General features: G+C 37.8%; 1 pseudogene; it reads right to left on the bottom strand.

Moving 5' to 3' along the window:
• Positions 1–16594: 16594 nt before the first annotated feature.
• On the bottom strand, positions 16595–16690 carry LOC122111973 (annotated as a pseudogene).
• Positions 16691–18302: the final 1612 nt, after the last annotated feature.

The following is an 18302-nucleotide window of genomic DNA, read 5'->3' as shown; positions in this document are numbered from 1 at the left end:
GCTTTGCCTGGTTTAAGAAGGCAAGAGAGAAAGAGGGAGGGCCCGCGAGATTTCGCAAGAGAAGGGGTGAAGAAAGGTTTCCAGGAAGAGTTCAAACCGCCCGGGATTCCCGGGCAGCTGGAAGGACCTGCACTTCCTGTGCCGATCTTGCTTGCAGATGTTGTTGCTTACTCCCAGAGAGGGATTGGGGTGTAGCAGGGTTTTTCCCGAGCCCCTGGGATCTGTGCATCGCTGGCTGATTGCCGCTTGGAGAAGCAGAGGACAAACCCTTTCCTGATCTCAGGCCAGAGAAGTCTCTGAGAAGCTGAGAAAATACCATCTGGACTTGCTTGTCTTCTTTCTCTTGTCTGTTCAGAGTAAAAGGTGACATCATGCACCTCTCTACCTGGAAGGCCTGGGTTCTCATGGGACTCAGAGTTTGAGTGAGCTGGAGTTCTCAAGTCTTAATGCAGGTAGATATATCACTCTTAAAAGAAAAGAAAAAGAAACATATAACCGGGCACTCAATCCTAGCTACCCAGAAAGCTGAGTAGTCTTGGCAGGAAAGTCCTGAGACTCTTATCTCCAATTAACCACCAGAAAGCTGGATGTAGAGCTGTGGCTCAAGTGGTTGAAGTGTTAGGACATCAGCCTTAAGCAAAATAAATAAATAAGTAAAATATAAAATAAATAAACAAAAAATTAAAATGCTCAGAGACAATGCTTAGGCCTTGAGTTCAAGTCTCAGTACTGGCACACACCTCCCCCCGCACCCCCCCCTCCCAAAAAAATAAAGAGTAAAGAAAAAAAAACAAAACCCAAACTCAGTCCTTCATAAAACAACAATCACAAGAACCAAATCAAACCAAGCAAACTCAAACAAATAAAACACAATAAAACAAGGATGAGGAGATCTTATCATGTACTGAAGACCATCTGTTTCTACAAGCATTTGTTCCAGAACTGCCCTGTACAACAAAATCCTGGAAAGCTCAAACCCTTTGTATAACATATTTTAAATTATCTCCAGGTAATTTACAAAACCTATTACAATGGAAATGTGGTATAAACACACTATATTATATTGTTTTAATAATAAAAACTGTCCATGTTCAGAACTGATGAAAACATGTCTTTCTGAATATGTTGGATGAATTCACACAGGGGACATTCTCAGATGCCTAGAACTGAATGCATATGTAATTGGGTTTGTGTGTCTTTCTGTACAGGACTTGTTAAAAAGCCACATCCACATAGTATAATATTTAAATAATCATAGTAATCTCACAGGCAAAGCACTCTTCCAGTCGTAGACCCTCCAGTCTGAAACATGAAGGCCTCCCAGTAAGTGGTTCATTTGGCCATCTGGTTGTAAATTCCATGATGTGCTTGCCAAGGTCCATATTCCCAGTCAAATGTAAGGAATGTTTCCAGCACTTCAGAGCCAACCTCCAGTCTCCCTGACTCGCACCTCTCCCTAGGGCATCTCTGGGGTCAGTTTAGAGCTTATGTCATCGAAAAAGTCTTCCCAGAACCATTAGTTGTAATCATTTTTTTTCTTTCTTAATTTAGTATAGTTTATATATTTAATATGGCAGTTAGGATAGTTTGCCTCTCAAGAGAGTTATTTATATATTCCTCTTCTGGTATACAAGCTCTAAGGGTTGGCACCCTATCTGAATTCACCACACTTAGTACAGTCCTTGGCACATAGAAGTATTTATCACATTCATTAACTAACAAACCTAATGCCAAAAATTATATTTTGCAAAGAGTTAATCTGATAGGAATCTTAGACCAAAGAAAACTTAAAGAAGGTATTCGTTGATGTCGTAACATCTAATTGTCCTAGGTTGAAGACATAGGTGAAAGAAGAATAATTGCCTAGGGAAGAATGCTTGTAAATGTGCTCCTAAGAGGCTCTGTGATTGGTCAATGTTATGGCAGGAGGATTCTGGGCTTTAAGATGCAGTTTGGGAGTCAAGAAGTGCTTTGCTAAGATCTTTTAGCACTGACTTTATACCTTTTGTGTATGACAACTTGATTCTCCACACATGGAGCCTGATGTTAATAATCACATTTGTCACTTGCTGATGGAACAGAAAACAAATAGATACAGTGAAAACAGACAGTTGTAGAGAACACCAGATATTTGGGACCCCGCATTCTCTTCCTTAGGATTCTTCCTGTGTGAGCCATTTTTAAATCTGTAAGGATTCTGCAGGGTGGTGAGTCACAAGATTCCAAAATTTATTGGCACCTGGTTAAGAGAGTCAATGATATCTGTAGCACCATAGCTTAAAATAGGTCACAAAATAAATTACCCTTATTTGTTAATTTAAGAGGTCCATAACTTATTTTGTGGTTTGTGAACTCAAGTTGTGTGAAGATGAAAAAGATGTCTCTATACTAAAGATTCTGCATGTAACCTCAGTAGAATAACTTAATTGAGGAGAAACAGAGTATAGTAGGGCAAGAACCAAAAATTTTTGGGCTACATTTAGCTCTTTTTAATAGTCATTTCCTATCCACCTATCTGACCTAATATTCTCTTGACTATTAGTAGGTAAAATTCTTAGATGTTATTACTATGTCTGTTCAACCTACCCTCCACTGACTGTAAGAATGTGTTAAAGACCACATCTAAATCCCACAGATTTCCATCCGTGAGGTAGTTGATGACCTGACCTATGTTACTGTATAAAGACATTGATTCATGACTCTTTCCTATGGTTACAGGAGTTCTTGTAACTTTTCTCATGGTGGGACACATCATTCAGGAGAACTTGAATCCCTGTTCCCAAGCCATCGTCATATGTGCCGCTCAATCAATGACTTTCTTATTTTCTCAAAGTGGACTTGAATTTTCCCTTAGTTCTAGGAGAGACACTCATAACCCTTAGTTTTTCCTTATACCCTTGCTGTAGAGGAATATCAAGCTTTTTTTTCTCTTTTCTATCACTCGCTGCTTTCCTTTGGTTTGGGTCTTGTTTGCTCAATACCCTTCACCCCCACCCTTCATTGTTAATGGGTACTGGCCCTGCAGTTGATTGACTTGATGGTTATTATCATATCTACAGGAAATACTTTATTACCATATCTACAGGAAATATTTAAAAACTTATTAACTAAATTCTTATTGGTAAAGCATCTTTTACCAATCTTCCAGCAGAAACTAACAGCTTACATTTATGGAACAGGTCAGTTTGGTTTGGTTCCAGTCTGAGTTGACTTTTGGACAAGCATATTACCAGGTATAGCCTCTAACTACTAAAAGAATCATACCTTTATAGATTTATCACTATTAGGTAGATGAAAAATTTTAGAACATGCTTGTTATGAAACACAAATATATCTTAGTTATGTAAGTTCTTTTCTTTGCTGAAGGCAATCAAAGTCCCAGAAAAGAAATATTAAATTACTGGGATATGAAGGATGGAACTTCATGTCAATACTAAACTTAAGAGGCATTTGACTTTTCTTGTGGTTTAAAGATTGATTTCCCCCTTCGGCATAGGGAGGACATACAATTCATAACTCTCCTAGTTTCTCTTTAAACCTTGCTGTAGGGAAAAATTAAGCTTCCAAAAGTCGCCAGTAACCTGAATAGTCAAGGACTTGGTATTGGCAGGATTCATCCTTCTTTCTGTAGTTATGTTCTCAGAACTCTAGATTATCTTCCCAGAAGTGATGAAGCCTCAAAGTCTTCCTGCTTAGGGATTTCCACATTTACTCTGATTCGGTGAGTGTTTCCTGCTACTTCTAGCTCTGGAGGTTGCTTATTCTATCATCAATACAAGTATGGGGCACTATTACTGACTTAAATTTGCCCCCTACTTGTTTGAAGGGAAGGAAGGAAGGAAAGAAGGAAGGAAGGAAGGAAGGAAGGAAGGAAGAAAGAAAGAAAGAAAGAAAGAAAGAAAGAAAGAAAGAAAGAAAGGAAGAAAGAAAGAAAGAAAGAAGAAAAGGCAGGCAGGCCGGGTACTGGTGGCTCATGCCTGTAATCCTTGCTACTCAGGAGGCTGAAATCTGAGGTTTGTGGTTCAAAGCCAGCCTGGGCAGGAAAGTCTGTGAGACTCTTATCTCCAAAAAATCACCAGAAAACTGGAAGTGGCTTAAGTGATAAGGTGCTAATCTTGATCTGAAGAGCTGAGGGACAGTACCCAGGCCTCCAGAGTTCAAGTCCCACAACCAACAACAACAAAAAAAAAAAGAGAGAAAAGAAGGAAGGAAAGAAAGAGAAAGAAAAAAATGGAAATACTCTTTGAGAGGTTTCTGCTTAGGTTAAAGAAATGAAGCTCCAATTATGAAATGGTAGGAAGTTCAGGCCCTCTGGGAGAAATTTTTGAATATGGATGTGATGAATATTTTATCTATTCCTTGGCCAGAATTAAAGTGAGGTGGGGAAAGAGACTAGGGCCCATAGAGGAGACACTTTCAAAAGTATACCCTCCATGGGGCTGGGAAGGTGGCTCAGTGGTAGAGTGCATGCCTTGCATGCTCGAGGCCCTGGGTTCGATTCCTCAGAACCACATAAGCAAAAAGAAAAAAAAGCCAGAAGTGGCGCTGTGACTCAAGTGGTAGAGTGCTCGCCTTGAGCTGAAGAGCTGAGGGACAGCGCCCAGGCCCAGAGTTCAGGCCCCACGACAGGAACTGCCCCCCCTCCCCCAAAAATACCCTCCATGAACCTGAAAAGGAATGCCTTCAGTTTTGCTTCTTTGGTACCTCAGTGTTGAATTGTGCTCTCGGCTCTGCAGCATCCCTTTTCTTTTCATAAACATCCTTGCACAATTTTGGTTCTTGTGTCGAGGCTTGAACATAGTAATTGGTTCAGTGATGTCATGTGATCTGAGTGAGGGCAAACATAAATCTTTCTTGAAATATCCTGTAAAGCAGTTCACTCTAGAATATGAACCGTTAGGATATAAACCTAGGTTACCATGAAAAGAAAATGAGCCCCCAAAGAAGCTTCTTTAAGCAAAAGGAAAGCAAAGACATGGGAAGAGACAGACTTCTTAAGTTGCTGGAACTGCATACCTGAAGAGGGTTCTATATACTAAGTTTTTTTTTTTTTAAGCTATTATTTACATAGTCCTGACTAATAAACTAGAAATAGTAAGATGAAAATGGTTTTGGCTCAGTCATACTTTTTTTTTGCCAGACCTGGAGCTTCAACTATGGGACTGGACATTGTTCCTGAGCTTCTTTTGCTCAAGGCTATCACTCTACCACCTGAGCCACGGCACCACTTCCTGCTTTTTCTGTGTATGTGATGCTGAGGAATCGAACCCAGGGCTTCATGCATGCGAGGCAAGCACTCTACCACTAAGCCACATTCTCAGCCCATCAGTCATACTTTTAAAATTATATTCTTACTTAGGATCAATTAGAGTAAGGATGGTATTCATTGCTAATCAACAAACAAACACATAAAATCTCAAAACAAACCATTCTGAGTTTTCTGGAAGTATATTTGAGATTTGGGTAAACTGTTGTTTTCTGTGGCTGAAGTTTCTCAGCTACTTCCCAGTAAATCTGAAATTAAACTTCCTGTTTCAGTAAACCTTTTCTGCTTCATGTTTACTCTATGGGGAAATGGACTAAAAAGAATCCTCCTCCTCCATTTACTCCACAGAAGTTATAGTGAAGTTATACTGAAAAACCCAGCCCACTGACTTGATTTTAACCCATCCATGGGACTTTTGCCAACACAGACCAGGAAGTAAAACCAAACATTTTACTGCCCACTTGTATCCCAAAACAGCTCTGATGGGAACACTGGCATTACTGGAGACTGGGCTAGGTGGTGGTCAGGTATAACAATAAAGAATTAAAAATAAGATATTTCCCAATGGCCTGGGAATGCTTAGTGGTAGACTGCTTGCCTAGCATGTATGAAGCCCTAGGTTCGATTTCTCAGTACATATAAACAGAAAAAGCCAGAAATGGCACTGTGGCTTAAGTCATAGAGTGCCAGCTTTTGGCAAAAGAAGCTCAGAGACAGTGCCCTGGACTCAAGTTCAAGCACCAGGACTATGGGAAAAAAAAAAGAAGAAGAAGGAGAAATAAGACATGCCCCAAAAAGAAAAGGACTGTGGTTCAAGTGAAGGCAAAAGTGAAAGTAGTAAATGTGTGATATAAAGGAATAATAATATTTAAAGAAGTTTTGGACAGAAACTGGGAAGGATGGACAGTATGTATAGAAGTAGAAAATGGGCAAGGAACTCTTATCATCTTTATCTGAGTCTTTGACTCCCTGGTTTACAAAGTCTGCACTGATTCCAGAAACTTCCAGGGCACTGGATGGGTATGGATTGACCATCATCAATAGAAATCTAGAAGAGGCCCAATTCTATCTGCTGATCTGAGAAAAAGGCAGTTATGATGTTATCAAATATAATGTTCAAAAAAGTTTGCAGAGATGGAGAAACTAAGTTTTTTAATACATAAATATGTATTTATTCTTAATAAAATACAAGTGGTAGCATGGTAGTAGCATTCTTCTACATTTAGCCCCTTTCATTTAATGATGTAACTTAGAGACCATTTATAATAGCGCCACCATCAAGGTAGTTCTTTAAAGTCACACATGACCAGTTTGCTCTATTCCACACTCTTGTATGTTGATAACACTCACTACATTTTTATTTTTATTAATTAAGTTCATTGCTGGTCTTTCTCATGGAACTCAGGAGAGATGATGAAAATGTGTGTGTGTGTGTGTGTGTGTGTGTGTGTGTGTATAATTTGCATTTTGCACTTTCTCTCTCTCACATAAAATAGTGACTGACACATAGGAAGGGCTCTCCATAAACATTGTTGGATGAATGACACACATATAGAAATTCAAAATCTTTGAAACTATCCATGTCAAAAACATATTGAAAGGTTAAAGTCACGCTTCACTACCTAAAGCAGAATGTCTCTCCAGATTGCCAAACAGTCCTGTGCTAAAATGGTTAAGAAAAGGCCAAATGCCCCTGGCTAGTTCATCTCTTGTTATTCCCAGGTTTCTGATGTTTTTCCAGACTCCTTTTTTTCATTTATAACCTTTTCATTTAATTACTTCTTTCAAAGCTCCATTTCTTCTATGTCTGCAATAGCATTTTGTGAAAATATAATAGAGTTCCTGGGCCTTTTTTTTTTTTTTAAGAATTTCTATAGTGAGATATTGTTTCCTAAGTCCTGAGAGTTAGCAGGTGTAAACAGACTGTGGAAGGATTTCCAGCATAATTTATCACATACATGGAGTGGATACTTCTCTCTCATATGATGGAACTGCACAGCAGGAACTGGAAGAGGTCTAACTCCTCACAACCAGCATCTCTGTGTTTGTATGATGGCTGCAGGGACATGGATGTGTATGCTCAGTTGGTGTAAGTAAAAACATTTTTTAAATTTAGAAAACAAAGTAGAGAAAAGACAATATAAATGACTTAATTTACCAGTCCCTTTAGGATATATCCATTGGCTACTTGAGAATTTTCTTAGTTTGTACTTGCTTGCCATTGTAAAATAGTGATTGCAATAGATAGGCCAGAGAGGAAAATCCTCCTTAGTGTGAAGGTACATTCAACTTTTTTTTTTTTTTTTTTGGGTTAGGTCCTGAGGCCTGAACTCTTGGCCTGGGCACTGCCCATCAGCTCTTCAGCTCAAGGCTAGCACTCTACCACTTGAGCCAGAGTGCCACTTCTGGCTTTTTTCTTTTTTCTTATGTAGTGCTGAGGAATTGAACCCAGGGCCTCAGGCATGCAAGGCAAGCGCTCTACCACTGAGCCACCTTCCCAGCCCCACATTCAACTTTTTTATATCATTAACATGAGTTGATTAGAAGCCTAAATCATAACTATTTTACCATTGAATTTACATCGGGCCCCTTCCTAACCTAATGGTTATTTCTGAAAAAGACCATTTTTTAATTAAAAAATTTTTTTTTGGTTGGGTCCGGTCGTGGGGCCTGAACTCTGGGCCTGGGCGCTGTCCCTCAGCTCTTCAGCTCAAGGTTAGCGCTCTACCACTTGAGCCACAGTGCCACTTCCGGCTTTTTTCTTTTTGCTTATGTGGTGCTGAGGAATCAAACCCAGGGCCTCAGGCATGCAAGGCAAGTGCTCTACCACTGAGCCACCTTCCCAGCCCACAATTTAATTTTTTTTTATTGTAAAGATATTGTACAGAGGGGTTACAGTTATATGAGTAAGGCAATGAGTACCTTTTCTATTGAGCATTGTTACCCCCTCCTTTATTTTCCCCTACCATCCCTTCCCTCCTCACCTCCCCAACCCCCTCCCTCCCCCTGCAACTTATAAAGTTCATTTTTAACATAGTGAAGAAGACTATTTATAAGCACATTTTTATTGAAGTTTTTTATTGGAAGAATATTGGTGAACACCAGAAAGTTAGAGAAGTTTGTCAAATCTTATAAAAATTCACTTGCTAGAAATAAAAATTATTATTACTGTCAGCAGGAGTTGGCATGGGTCAACAGTAGTGCCCTGTTCTCTGCAAGAATGAAGCTTCATTTGTCCTGAAGAAAGAAAGCCAAATAAAAGACACCTCAAAAATTCATTCTGATTCAGTCAAGTTAATGGATTTCAATCAATGATGGCTCTGAAGATTCTCAAGAAGGGAAGTTTTAACAGTAATAATACTACCAGGATTACTAATGAAAGTGCTTCTATCGAATTCTTCTGAATACTTTACAAATACTGCTTTGTTTGAACAGCAAAGCTCTGAAGCAATAACTTCCATATCAGCTAAGTAAGCCTGGTGTATAATGAAACAATTAGGTGCTCCCAAACTCAGGTTTCATAGTTGCTTCAGTGGGAAAAATATTGAGTAATATTTATTTTAGATGAATTCCTCATATGCAAATGGTACCTTGTACAGGTTGACTGTTAACAGAAAGTATTAGTTACTCTCAACTGTGGACTCCTTGATACCAGGAACTGTATATTGTGGGAGGTACCAAAGATAAATAAAACAAGATTCTTTCAAGAAAGACATAGGATTATTCCATTAAGTCAGTCTAAGAAGGAGTTTATTGCACAGTGTCACTGAGTGCAAAGAGCAAATAGATTGACCAATTATGTATTTACATGTGCACTTCTAATTCTTAGATGATAGTATGCTTTCCATTTCAAGGACAGAAAATATCTATGAAGTTAGGTATGTTAAATAAAACCATATCCCCATACCTTGGCGCATAGAAAATATTTATGAAGTTAGGTATATAAATGAAACCATATTACCATACCTTGGCACCTAGCTTTAAAATTCTCATGCTATGTTGAAGTTGCTGGTTCCACAAGTGAATTCTCACATTTGGACATCATTGTAGTCTCTCCTTTTGAAAAAAAATATGACTGCAGGTATTATATGGTCTACACAAATGAGATTCCATTTTCTTTTTGTACTACATTATGAGTATTTTCTACTGTTATTTTAGTATTACGCAAACATAGAACATTCCGTTAGAAGGACTGGGTATAAACTACTTGATTAACTATATATAGTTTATAAACTTTAATTTAAATATAAATATGGACAGCATTTCTTAATCAATTCAGACCTAGCTCAGTAAGGATTGGGTGATCCTTAGCTTAGCTCACTAAGAATTGTTAGTAATGGAGACTAAACCCATGCTCACATCCTACACTGACCCCCACCCTTCAAAGTTAAACAAACACACCTTTCAGAAGAGATTTCTGAGAATTTCTGATTTGGGGCTATATTTATCAAGCTTTAACTTGATCCTAACCACACATCCTTGTCTATTTTGTAAATACATACACTCCTTGAATAAATTCTGGTGAATATTCTTGTGTATTTCTGATACAAATGTACAAATACTGGTCACTTGTAATTATAGTTAAAAATAGGATATTACAGGGCATGATGGTGTACACTTGTAGTCAAAGTACTTCAGAGGCTGAGGCAGGAGGAGACACAGGTTGATGCTTTGTATTGTCTTTGACTAAAATGTTTCTGCAATAAAGTATGTGTAATTTTAGGAATCTTTGGCATATTTGGTAGAATTATATCCCTTAAAATAGCATGTCATTCCTAATCCCTGGTACCTAAGAATGTAACTTTATTTGGAAATAGAGTATAGATGTCATCAGATAAGAATGAAGAGATTATCCTGGATTTAGGGGGGAGACCTTCCTCCTGCATGTTGACAGTCAGAGAATGGAGTTTTGTAGTCCTGAGATAAAGAATATAATGAGTTGCTGGTAAACACCAGAAAGAGGAAGAGAGGCAGGGAAGAGATTTTTGTCTCAGAGGGAACTGGATCCTCCTGGCATTTAATATTTTAATTAATTAATAAATCAATCTATGTAGGCATTTCTTCCTTTCTTTATATATTATTGTAAAAATACTGTACAGAGGGGTTACAATTACATGAGCAAGGTAATGAGTACAATACCTATTGAGCATTGTTGCCTCCTCCTCTGTTTCCCCTTCCCATCCTTTCCCATCATCCGCAGCCCCCACTTCCCCCTACTCCCCACCCCCTCCACTCAACAAAGTTGTAAAGTTCATTTTTCAACAGAACGATTTGAACATCTCATTGTTGCAATGGGTCCACCTGTATCCCTATTTAAACAATTTAGCCATTCTAACTGGGGTGAGGTGGTACCTCAATGGTGTTTTGATTTGCATTTCTTTTATGGCTAGGGAGGCTGAGCATTTCTTCATGTGTCAATTGGCCATCCTTCTTTCCTCTTCAGAGAAGTTTCTCTGTAAGTCTTTAGCCCACTTATTTATTGGGCAGTTGTATCTTTGAGGATTTGTTGTTGGGCCATTTAATTTTTTGAGTTCTAAGTATATTTTAGACATGAGACCCTTGTCAATTGAATGTCAGTGAAGATCTTCTCCCAATCCATGGGCTTTCTATTGATCTTGCTAGTTATGTTCTTTGCCATGCCGAAACTCTGCAATTTCATGCAATCCCATTTGTCCAACCTTTTCTTTGATTTGTTGTGTTTCTGGGTCTTTATTAAGAAAATTTCAGCCTGAGCCGGGTGCTGGTGGCTCACGCCTGTAATCCTAGCTACTCAGGAGGCTGAGATCTGAGGATTGCGGTACAAAGCCAGCCCGGGCAGGAGAGACTGTGAGACTCCTATCTCCAATAAATCACCAGAAAACTGGAAGTGGCGCTGTAGCTCAAGTGGTAGAGCGCTCGCCTTGAGCTGAAGAGCTGAGGGACAGCGCCCAGGCCCAGAGTTCAGGCCCCACCACCGACCAAAAAAAAAAAATTTCAGCCTGTGCCAAGGAGACCTAGGGGGTTTCTCCTATTCCATCCTGTAAAGTTTTCAGAGTGTCTGCTTTGACTCCGAGGTCTTTGATCCATTTGGAGTTGATTCTTGTGCAGGGTGTTATATAAAGATCTAGCTTTAGTTTTCTACAAGTGATTAACCAATTTTGCCAGCACCATTTACTGAAGAGGCTGTCTTTCTTCCCTTCTATTTTTTTAGCTTCCTTATCAAAGATTAGAAGGCTATAGGTCTGAGTTCATTTCTGGGTTTTCAATTCTATTCCATTGGTCCTGAGGTCTGTTCTTGTGCCAGTACCAAGCTGTTGTGATTACTATGGATTTTTAGTAGAGTTTGAAATTTGGTATTGATATTCCTCCAACATTGTTCTTTCTGTTAAGGATCGTTTTTGCTATTTTGGGGTCTTTTATTGTTCCATATGAATTTTTGGATTGCCTCTTCTATTTCCTTGAAGAATGAGGTTGGAATATTGATAGGTATTGCATTAAATTTGTAGATAGCCTTGGGAAGTATTGCCATTTTCGCAATGTTGATCCTTCCAATCTAGGAGCATGGGAGGTTTTTCCACTTTCTAAATTCTGTATTGATTTCCTTTTCCAGGTTTTTAAATTTTTCATCATAGAGGTCCTTCACTTCTTTGGTTAAGTTAATTCCTAGGTATTTTAGTTATTGTGGGGCTATTAGGAATGGAGTTGCTTTCCTGATTTCAGCCACCCTTTTCTCATTGTTGGCATACAGAAAAGCCATTGATTATTGAGGGTTAATTGTATATCCTGCTACTTTGCCAAAGTTTTGAATCAGCTTTAGTAATTTGGGAGTGGAGTCTGTGGGATTCTTTAAATACAAGATCATGTCATCTGCAAAGAGGGGGAGTTTTACTTCATCTTTCCGTATTTGGTTCTCTTTTATGTATGTATTTTGTGTTATTGCTGTAGCTAGGCATTCTAATATTAAATTGAAGAGAAGTGGAGAATGGACATCCTTGTCTCTTTCCTGAGTTAAGAGGAAATGGCTCTAGTTTTTCACCATTAAGTGTAATGGTGGTTGTAGGTTTGTCATATTCAGCCTTTATTATATTGAGGAATGTTCCCTGGATTCCTAGTTCTTCAAGAACCTTCATCATAAAGGGGTGTTGGATCTTGTCAAATGTTTTTTCTGCATCTATTGAGATAACCATGTGGTTCTTATCCTTGTTCTTGTGATGCATTATATTAATTGATTTGCATATATTGAACCAGCTTTGCATCCCTGAAATGAATCCTGTTTGATTGTGGTGTGATTTTTTTGGATGAATTGTTGAAGTTGATTGGCCAAAATTTTGTTGAGAAGTTTTGCATCAATGTTCATGAAAGAAATGGATCTATAGTTCTCTTTCTTTGATGAGTCCCTGCCTGATTTTGGGATGAGGGTTATGATGGCTTCATGGAATGAGTTTGGTAGTGAACTTTCACTTTCAATTTCATTGATGAGTTGGAGCAGTATTGGTGTGAGCTCTGCTTTGCAGGCCTTGTAGAATTCCACTGTAAATCCATCTGGTCCTGGGCTTTTCTTAGCTGGGAGGTCTCTTATTGCTGTTTCTATTTCAATGTTTGATATGGGCCTGTTAAGATGGTTTAACTCATCTTGGTTTAGTTTTGGCATGTCAATATTTGCTAGGAAAAGGTCCATTTCTGCTAAGTTCTCAAACTTATTAGCATAAAGGTTTGAGATGTATTCCCTTATAATGTTCTGAATCTTGGTTTTTTTCTGTGGTGATGTTTCCATTCTCATCGCTGAGTTTATTTATTTGGGTGTGTTCTCTTCTTTTTCTGATAAGATTTGCTAAGGGTCTGTCAATTTTACTAATTTTTTCCAAAACCAACTTTGTTTTGTTGATTCTTTCTATGTTTTTTTTTGGATTCTAATTTGTTTAATTCTGATTTAATTTTAATTATTTCTTTCTGTCTACTGGATTGAGGTTTATCTTGCTGTTCTTTTTCAAGGAGGTTCAGATGTCTCATTAAATTGTTGGTTTCAGATCTCTCCAACTTGTTGATGTAGGAACTCAGAGCTATAAACTTGCCCCTGAGTACTGCCTTTGCTCTGTCCCAGAGGAGCTTGTAATTTGTGTGTTCATTTTTATTGAATATCATGAACATTTGAATTTTCTTTCTAATCTCTTCCATGACCCACTGGTGATTCAACAGTGTGTTGTTCAGCCTCCATGTGTTACAGGACTTTCTTTGGTAGCTTTTGGTGCTGTGTTCTAATTTTATTCCCTTGTGGTCTGAGACAATGCAAGGTATAACTTCAATGGTTCTGATTTTGTACAAGTTTGCTTTGTGACCTATTTTGGAAAATGTTCTGTGTGCTGCTGAGAAAAACGTGTGTTCTGATGCTGCTGGGTGAAATATTTGGTAGATGACTGTTAAATCTATTTGATCTATGCAGTTGTTAAATCTGCAGTTTCTCTGTTGAGTTTTTGCTGAGTTGATCTATCTAGTGGGGATAGTGGTGTGTTAAAGTCCCTAACAATAAATGTCTTTGGATCTATGTGAGATCTGAGGGACAGTTTTGCTTCTTGGAGAAATTTGGGTGCTCCGTTGTTTGGTGAATAGATATTTAGAATTGTAATATCCTCCCAAAGCAGAGATCCCTTAATTAGTATGTAGTGAGTGACCTTCTGTATCTCTTCTCACTAATTTTAATTTTTAGTCTATTTTATCTGATAATAGGATTGCAACTCCTGCCTGTTTATGGCGGCCATTTGCTTGGTAGATTTTGTTCCAATCTTTCACTTTCAAAATGTGTTTGTTTTCATGGGGAAGGTGTGACTCCTGAAAGCAGCAGATAGAAGGATCTTGCTTTTTAATCCAACTAGACAGTCTATGTCACTTAACGGACAGTCTATGTCTGTTAATGTTGAGAGTTAGTACTGAGAGGTGTTTGGTAGTTCCTGCCATGTTATCTACCTTTTTGGGGGCTATGACGACTGGGTTCTTTCTATGGTTCTCTGATTCTCAGTTTGAATGCAGTTCTTTGGCCTTTATTGTGGTCTTGTTGGTTTTGTATGTGTAAGACATCTTTAAGAATCTGTTGTAGGGCTGGTTTGGTGGAGATATATTGTTTTAGTTTTTCTTTGTTATGGAAGGCTTTTATTTGACCTTCCATTATGAAGGAGAGTTTAGCTGGGTACAGTATTCTTGGTTGATAGTTGTTTGTCTTTACAGCATGGCATACATCATTCCAGATTCTTCTTGCTTTAATTGTCTCTGCTGAGAAATATGAGGTGATTCTAATTGGTTTCCCTTTATAGGTGATTGATCTTTTTTCCTTTACAGCTTTAAGGATCTTTTCCTTGGTCTGAGTTGATCCTGTGCCGATTATAATGTGAAGGTGGGATATCCCATTCTGGTCTGGTCTATTTGGAGTTCTAACAGCTCCTTGTATCTGAATAGGCCTATCTTTTTGCATGTTTGGGAAGTTCTCTGCTAGGATCCTGTTAAACAAATTTCCTAAACCATTAACTTCTGTCTCTAGGTGCTCCTCTACAACCATTCTCCTTAGATTAGGCCTTCTGAAGGTGTCTTCCAAATGTTGAATAGATCTATCATATTTCTTGGATTTGTCTTGGATAGTTGTCCCTTTTTCTCTATAAGATCTAGGCTGTCTTCAATCCCGAGATTCAATCTTCTGCCTGGTCTAACTTACTGTCAAGACTTTCTACTTTGTTTTTTATTTCTTTTCCTTCTAATTGGTCAGCTTTGATGGCTTCAAATTCTTTGTTTGAGCTTTGTTTTAGATCTTGTATGAACTTCTTTACTTCCTTAATTTGGTGTTCAGTGTTTATTCTCAAATTATTTAGTTGATTGGTTATGGTTTCCTTGGACTCCCATTCCTTCTCCTGGGCTCCATTCAGCATTCCCTTTGTGGTCTCCCTGAATTCTTTCAGATGTCTGTTTATGGATTCCATGAATGCTTCTATGGATCTTTGTCTATTGTCATCCTGCTCTCGTAATTCCTGTATTACTCTTTGATTAGCTTCCTCACGTTCACACAATTCCTGTAGTTTACTTTGACTGTTCTCAGCCTGCTCACACAATTCCTTTATTTCTCTTTGACTGTTCTCAACCTGCTCATGCAATTCCTGTATTTATCTTTGAGTAGCTTCCTCACGCTCACGAGATTCCTGCATTAATCTTTGGTTTGCCTCCTCCCACTCCCCAGCATGCTCATTCTGAGTCCTTTGCAGGTTTTCTGTCTTTTCATTTACCATTTTTACCAGTAGTGTTTGTAGAGCTTTTGGGGAACTCTCCTCTGGTTATTCATTAACTGTTCTGTCACCTGATTATCATGAGTGGGAGTTGAGATACCCAGACTTGCCATTTTTCTTGTGTTTTTCCTGCTTGTTCTGCCCATTTGGTATGAAAGTAACACCAATTTTGTGCCTAGAACATTATTTTAAGGCAAGTATCAACCAGCGTCCTGTAGTTTCACAGTCAAAATGGCTGCAGATACAATCTAGTTCAACAGATACAATGCATTCAGCATCAACCAACTATGGATTAATGGTCTAAGAACAGCAAAGAAGAATTTGGCAAACCAGAAATTATTAGGGTTAGGGAGTAATGTGGGAAAAAATAGGATTAGAGGGATGTGGAGAGGTAAAAGGAGAGTGAATTTAACCAAGTCCTAATCTCAGAGAGGGAAATGGATTGGACAAACTGATAGAGAGATTAAAGAAAAAAAAGAAAAAAAAGGAAAAACAAAAATTTAAAATTTAAAAGTAAAACACTTAAAAATGATGTAAGTTTAAAGAAATGATATTGAGAGAAGAAAAGGATAGGATGAGAGGAGGAGAGGGATAGAAAAGAGACATGAAAAACTAAAAAATAAAAATTCTTAAAATTAGTTACTTGAAAATTATATATGTATAAAGAGATAATAGTGCTATTAAAGAAGTTAAGTCTAAGAGGTGTGAATTGAGTAATAAATTTCTGGATTAAGTATGTACACAATGGGGGATATGATCTAATAATTGATGATGGGTATATATCTGGGGATGAACAGAATAGCAATTAAGTCACGCAAAAAAGAAAGAGGAAAAAAATGAAAAGAATAAAACAAGCATACAAACAAAAAAGCACCAAAAGGTCAAAGAGATTTTTTAAAAAAGAGCACACACATACATATACACCTAGAATAAAAATTATAAGAGAAAAAAAGATGAATAGAAAACAATTTTTTTTAAAAATAAAAATTTAAAAAAAGGTACAAAAAAGAGCTCTTTGATTTTTTTTTGGGGGGGGGGGACAGGGATGGGAAGATCCTGTATCTCTCCTGTGTCCATTAACATTCTCAAAAATATGGAATTTGCATATCATCCATGTGCAGGGGCCATGCTAATCTTCTCTGTATAGTTCCAATTTTAGTATATGTTCTGCTGAAGCTAGCACATTGATACATTTCTTATCAATCATTGTTATCCCCTCCCATGTTTTTCTCCTACCATCCCTTCCCTCTCAACCTCCCCAACTTTTCCCTCCCCCAACCCGCAAACTGTAAAGCTAATTTTCAACATAGCATCTTGTGTATCTCATTGTTACAATAGGTCAACCTTATTTCAGCATTTTGTTGTTTCTCTTCCCTCCCCAAATTAGAAATATGTATATACAAGATACAGGACATCAGAATCAAATACAGTGAAAACAGGGATTATACCATAGGGGAAGAACATACAAAAGAAACAACAAAAAAATCACATAGTACATTAGAAATACATTAAAAACAACAGCAAGAAAGAAAAAAAAACCCTTGTATTCCTATCTTGGGGTTCATTTCATTTAGCATCATTTTATATGGTCAATGTACATAGCTTTTGACATTTTCTGCTTGTCTTAGACATATATTTCTTTGGTGCCACAATTCAAACCCATCATCTTTGGCCTACCCTAAACAAGAACTCTATCATTAAACTACATTCATGGTCTATTTTTTTGTTTGTTTGTTTTATGGAGACAGGATCTCATTATGTAGCTGAGTTTGGAATTGAACTCATGTCCTCTCTGTCTCTTGAGTTCTGTAATGGCAGTCTTGCAACACCAATCCTGGCTCCTGGCATCTTGATTTTTTTTACTGGTGGCATTTAGTACTGTGAGTAAAGTTTTGTGATTTTGGGCAATTTACTATAATATCTCTAGGAAATGAATATTTTCACATATAGGTAGGAAAAAAATAAATTCTGGTTTGAGTGATGCCACAAAGATCCTCTGCTACTGTGCATCATGAGATAGCCACTTTGGCTAGGATAAAGGCTATCTTTATATCCTTTATAGTAAAAACAACCCTATATCAACAACCACCAACCAGCCAACTAAATAGACATCTTAGTTTTATGAATTTGCTGTTTTAACTATTTTATGAGTGCTTTATATATGGCTTTATTAATAATCTCATTATGATCATCCTTCATTAATTTTTGAATTAACCTTGATTGACAGGATTTGGGGGAATCTTAATTTTTTTATTTTTAGTAGAATCTGGATCTTCCAGACAAGGCTCAATGAACATGTTACAGTGAGAAAACATACATGACAGCATAGTCTTGGGTATTTAAGACGATCATTTGTACATTATGGGTTTTCAGAGCACAGAGAGAAATGCATGCTGTGTGGGATAATGGAGAGAGGCACCAGCATATTCATCTTTCCAGGGCTCTTCCGAGAGTGGCTTTCACAGTGAAGTCAATTTCTTAGATGTTGTTTCTCAGAGTACATCAGAGATTCTCCACATTCATGGACTTTAATCTTCCCTTTGTAGCTGTAGCCACAGTTCTATTTCCGTGCTCTTTGAAAACTAAGTGAAGTCTTAGAAGTTCTTAGAGGGTAAGAGATGGTGTTAATTTAGTTAGCAATTGCAGTCAGTGAACACTAACAATATTTGCAGTTTATATGAAAATGAGAAATTGGAGTTCAAGCTTGTAAGCTGGTGCTTGTAACTTTCAGATGGGGAGAGGGACTCTATTAAGCTCACACTGAAACTGACAATTTCTTTCAACTGTTATTGTAG

This window comes from Dipodomys spectabilis, unplaced genomic scaffold, assembly GCF_019054845.1.
Source record: "Dipodomys spectabilis isolate Male_0828 unplaced genomic scaffold, ASM1905484v1 ptg000089l, whole genome shotgun sequence".
NCBI classification, from domain to species: Eukaryota; Metazoa; Chordata; class Mammalia; order Rodentia; family Heteromyidae; genus Dipodomys; species Dipodomys spectabilis.
The sequence above is the reverse complement of the archived record's forward strand: the minus strand, read 5'-3'. Positions and strand labels throughout refer to the sequence as shown.